The sequence below is a fragment of the Episyrphus balteatus genome, chromosome 1 (assembly GCF_945859705.1).
Source record: "Episyrphus balteatus chromosome 1, idEpiBalt1.1, whole genome shotgun sequence".
Lineage (NCBI taxonomy): Eukaryota > Metazoa > Arthropoda > Insecta > Diptera > Syrphidae > Episyrphus > Episyrphus balteatus.
In genome coordinates, this window is record NC_079134.1 from 21,926,085 (window position 1) to 21,932,329 (window position 6,245).

Here is a 6,245-nt window from a genome sequence, read left to right on the forward strand (position 1 = left end):
ATGAAAGGCGCCTCAAGTATGTTAACTGAGGCACATATATTGTTGAAAAAAAAACACCTTCTGCATTAAAGAGCATTTGACCTTACAATTCCTTGAATTTTTTTTTAAATCGTGACCGAAAATGCTTCATTACGGGTTTCTGCAGTGTCTTCTGATAACACTGCTTGATTGCGAGCTTGAACTAAACCATATTTTTCTAAAAAATTGTTGTGTGTTGATCCCGATTCTGAAGTACTGAAGTTAAAAATTCACTCTCACGTTTTTGTCAAAAACGCATTTTTTGAGTAGGTTTTACGTCGTGTTAGATCACCATTAATTTTTTTTTTTGTTTTGCAAAATTAATAATGCAATCTCAAATTATTGCTGTTGGTCCATACACAATAGGGTGTGTCACTTTTGTATGGCCGAAAAATAGTACCCTAATTTTGCAATGTAATAGTGGTCAAAAGTTTTATTAGGGTCGTCTTTGGCTCGCTCAAATCGGTTGAAGTTGTAAGGAAAACAACGATTTTATATGAAAAAATGATTTTTTTTCTTCGCATATTATTTCGCAGCTTCTTTACTAAGTGTTCAATTCCAACTAATATAAGCTTAAAAGTTTTTTCTTATAAAAATATATATTTAATATATTTGTTTTCATATATTTAAAAAATCTCTAAAAATTCAAATTTCTTCGATTTATTCCTATATTTTGAGCGAGTCAAAGATATTAATTAAAATGAAAATTGTAAACGCAGGATTTATTTTTGATAAGTAATGCAACTTTAAAAAGCTATTACATTTGAATATTCCATACTTTAGCATTTTGACACACCCTAATACACAACTATACCGGATACCAAACGTAAAAGTCTACATACATTCTTGCAATATCCTTGCAAAATTCTTGATTAATTAATGTTTTGACCAAATGACATCGCTTCAAGGATAATTTTGAAAAAAAATCTTTGATGCATTTTCTCACCGCTGATTACCTACTTAGCAAATGTATTTCTTTAGAATTAACAATGCTGTCACAATGTACTAGTACAAAAATTCAAGATTAAAAATGTATTTTTTTTAGTTACCAGAATAAGTGTAGTGAAAGTAGGCTTCAAAAATAAAACAAAACTATGAAATTTTTTTCTTTTGCAATAAGGATAAAAGATCAAAAGAGCCTATACACAAATTTTGGTTTTTTTTGTGTGTGAGAAAAGAAGGGGTGATGCTGAATCTTATAACAACAGAATCAAAAATCAATATGATAAGCTATTGCCAATTGAACGCAAGGATGCTTGTATTTTCACCATGACAAGTAACATATAACCGAAACCTATGTATGCAAAACATAGTAAACTAGAGAAATTCAAATTTTATATAAAGCCATGACAAAGAATCCTTAAAGTCCCTAAAAATGTTTTTGACGGTTTATAAAACAGTTATGTTTAAAGAGTGTGTTTTTTTTTTTTTTTGGGAAATAGGAAATATTTTGGTAATAGTAAAAAAAATAAAACTTGACTTTTATGATAAGGACAACCACCCGAACAAATTTCAAGAAAAAAATTTTGTCCCGAAATGCGAAAAATGCGATTTCATGCCCATATTTTGACTAATTTCCCTGAGCTATAATTGAATTTTGAAAGTTGTTTGTTTTTTTTTTTATATATTGCTAAGAAAGTGTACCTTCCATACAAAATTTTCTAATGATTGCAAATTTCTCAAAAACGGCTTTAACAATTTTGATTTTACCTTGCAAAGATAATATTCAAAAAAAATTGCAATAAAACTGCATTTTTAGTGGAGTAACGAAAATTCATTTATTATGTAGGCTCTTTCACTATACATATAAACCAAATTTCTTTAAAATTTGTATAGACAGGACAGTTCATCTAGTCAACAAGTTTAATATTATAAAAGTGCTTTCAACTGTAAGAGCAAATACGTGCGAACCAGCTGTGCATTTTATACGGTGTTATTTTTTTTTTTTTAAGGAATGGTAAGCTAATTGCAAAAAAAATTAGTAAGAATAATGGTACCCAATTGTTTTAGTTGATCCTATAATTTAAAAAAATATTTTTAAGAAAATAAAATATTTTTTTTTTAATGAAAATCAAAAAATGCTGCAGGACCCCAAATGAACAAAGAATTTTGAGATTTCATAAAATTATTTTCTGATGAAAGAGATTTTTTTTCCAGGAAGGAGTTTCGGTGGGTTTGAATATAATCCACAAAAAATTACTCATGGACAGAGAAATAGCACACTATTGAGAAAAATCATGCGAATCAAATTTTAGATTTTAGGAATGATTTTTATAATTTTAATTTCTTTTGGTATATTGTCGAAATAAAGTGATGGAGACAAAAATATCTTAAAAGTACCGTTATTTTCTATGTTAATTTGCACTAGCAATATAATGCTTTTCCTGTCTCTTTCGCTAGTGGACACAGAAATAGCACACATTTGTTTAGCCGTTAAATTTTTATTCCGCGTTCGAAAGTTGTAAACGAAAATGCATTTATTTTATTGCTACTATTTAATTAACAAGTATTTTCGAAATAAATAGGCAGAAAAAAATCATTAAACTAAGAAAAAAAGGAGAGTTACTTTCGATCTTCATTCAAGGGAAAAATCCTTCTCAATTAGCTTAAACTTAACATTTTTCGAATAAGTAATGGATAAGGGGATTTATTTAGAAAGAGCAAATACAAATTTAAATTGCGTTAACTTTTTCGCCGCAAAACTTCCATACGAGTGGATAGAGCGATCACAAAGAAACGCAAATGTAGGCCTTTTAAGTCATCTCACACGATTTTGCCCGAAGTCAATATAGAATTCGTTGAAAAAAGTGTCATGCTGACTTTTAAGAAGGATACTTAATGATGCTGAGTTGTATAGATGGGTAAGCAAGAAAAATCCAATGATATAAAAAGACACATCAAAGATCGCCTAAAATTAACTTAAACACATCTGAATAAAAACATGCAGTTTTGAATGAGAGTCTTTTGGAGTGATGAAATAATGGTTAACCGCATTGGAACCGATGACAGAACATTTTGTCCATCGCCCTAAAAATGTAAAAAGGACAAGCCAAAGTATTATCTCAAGACGATGAAACTAGGAGGATAGGCTCTAATGGTCTGGGCACATTTTCCTGGCATGTTAAGGACCCATTGGTTAGGTGAATGGCAGAATTGTCTTAATATTCTTTTATCTTAATATTACATTAGAATACCAAAAAACCATATTTCTCGCCAGTTAATTAGATATTCATACAAGACAATGACCCAAAAATATAGTACAAGATAGGGTTTCGGACGAAAAAATTGATGTTTGCACCTAGCCATTTCAAATTCACGATCTTAACCCCATAGAAAATTTATAACAAGTTACTAACATAGTATTATTGAATTTATTAGAAATTGTAAAAATGTTTGCTTAATAGTGATTATTTTAATGATTTCCGGAATGTGTGCTATTTCCTTGTCCACAAGAAAAAAGGATATTCTCTACAAATCATAATTTTAAAAAATTGAATTGAAATGAAATAATTTATAATTATTAATTTTATGATCCCCATAAGCTAATGCATGTCCTGATATAAAAATTATAATATATAAGTTAAAAAACCACATGCAGAAATCTGCTTAATTTAATACAAAATCCGCTTCTTCTAAGCTGTTCTATTTTATCGGTGTAGATTCTGGAGGATATATCTATTCATTTGTAGATAAACTTTTTGTTTCGTTGTAGGTATAGAGCTTTTTGTGTCTGTGGTATTCATGGTTCATTCTAGTAGAGATGCGCACTATTTTTCTTTCGAAGATTTCCAGCTGCATGTACCTACCATTGTAGTAAGACTTTTGGGATCTTGAACACTATCAATCGTTAAAGATCGTTCTAAATAATGCAATTGAGAAGTAACGCTTTATTTATTTCCTATTGATGCATTACAGATTCAATAAAAGATTATAGTCCTTTAAACATTTTCAAGAAAAATTTTCAAAATTTTTCCTCCTCACAAATAACCATGCATTGCATATGACAGTTTATTCAAGCATTTTCAAATTTTTCATATTAAATTGCATTCCAAAGAAGTTAATTTGCTGTAAACATTATGTAAATTGTCCAGACTTTCCTAAGAAGCTATTCTTCTTTTTTTTTTAAAGAAAAATGACCAATCATAGGAAACAGAACACAACAAAGTGACATTCTTTCTGCAAAAAAAAAAAAAAAAGAAAAACGAAACAATTTCATTACTTAAACATAAAAGACAACAATGCAAATGTCCTGTCAAGAAAATGCACTCCAGAACAGAAAAAATGAAAAAAAAGCTTAAATACAATCAAATAAAAAAAAATAAGAGACAAAGAATACAAAAGCAAAGGTCCTTTTTCCTTCACAAAAGTGACAAGAAAACATACACTCAGAGAAAAAATCCCATAAAATCAATAGGAAAACTATTGTTCCAATAGTTTTCTACTATTAAATTTGGTCAATAGGATTTGTACTTTTGTTTCAATGGTTTTCATACCATTATGTTTCGGCGATGTGAAATAATAGGTTCATACTATAAATTCAATGGTATATCCTATAAAAGATTTCGAAATAAGAAAGAAATTTCGAAATCGAAATTCGAAGTTTAAATAATTTCGAACACACACATTAATGGTTTAATACTATTGAAACAAGAGTATGATACTATTGATATAATGGTATAAGACTATTAATTTAATGGTGGTATACCTACTATCAATTTAAAGTAATGTACTTTTAATATTATGGTATCTTACTATTAATTTAATGGTAGTATACTATTAATTTAATAGTACTGTACTATTAATATTATAGTATCTTACCATTAATTTGTAATACTATTCATTGGATAGTACTGTACTGATTTAACAGTATTGTACCATTAATTTAATAATAGTGTACTATTGAACTTTTATTAATATTCACTTAGCTTACCAGATGCCGAACTTATCCACAAATTTTTCAAAAAGAAACCTTATTAAATATGTAAACAGCAAAATTTGCAATTTTTAAAATTTCTTTTATTATAATTATATAACCATAACATTTTCTTAAATAATACTTTTAAATGTTAATTCATTTAATTAAATAAATATTATTTTGTTAGTCTCAACACTTTAAGATACTTGTATAAGATTAATTCAAATTAATTCAATTAAGTAGATTAATTTTTTTTCAGTCTAAAAACTTTTATGATTATTTGGTAAGAAATGGATATGAATTGGTGGACTGTCGAAATACGTTATACAGTGCCATGACATTTGTTTTTTGTTTTACATTTTTAACTCTTTAAATTATGATAACAGCTTACACGAGTTAAAGCTTAAAAAAAGGAACTTAACAAATGAGGATAGAAAAAATTGAAATGGGCAAGGAAGCAGGAAGCAATATAAAATATTGAAAATTAAAAATAATTAATATGTATTTAAAAAGAAGGATACACCTACTTGCGCTAATACTCTCGAGATCGTTTAATAGAGCCCATGAACCTTTCTCCTTCACGGGAACGATTTGTTTTATGAATGAAGGCCAGAGTTTGAAAAGTTGCGATTGATTGTTTGGTTTCAGGATATTATAGTCGATTTCAACCTGGAAGTATGTATTTTGGAAATAAAAATTTTACTACTATTATTTATTCAGATTTCCAAGTGAAATTATATGAATGATAACTTACAAGTGTATGTCCGAGTGATGCTTTTCTTCATCATAAGAGTTAAGTATGCTCTGACCCCTCTCTGTCTGGCTTAACAATTCTTTCAATGTGTTGTTGTCGAAAAAGATCGAATCATTTTCAAAGGACCGATGTGAAGATGAGGGTGAACTTATATTACTATGTACTGAACTGGAATTCGGTTCTAAGTAATTTGACTCAATCCAGTTCTTGCATGCCTCAGAAATATTTTTCGGTGGCTAATTAAAAAAAAAAATTAAGCTTTAAATCAAGTTATCATTCAAATATATTGTACATACATTCTTTCTCCAGAAATTCAAATGAAACTTAAATTTTGCCCTTGTGCCTAAGAGAGAAGCTGGAAATAACTCGTTTATTTCCGATTCGGTTGCAACCAAAAGGCTCTCCAAGTCGAAACCATTGTCTTAAATGCATGTGAAATGAGTTTATTTTTAAAAATTTGGGAATAGTTTTGAAGGTACCTGCCACACGCTTAAACACATTTTCGTCGAATCCAAATTTTTCGCAATTTAATTCCTTAGGTTCATTTTGCTCGCTTGC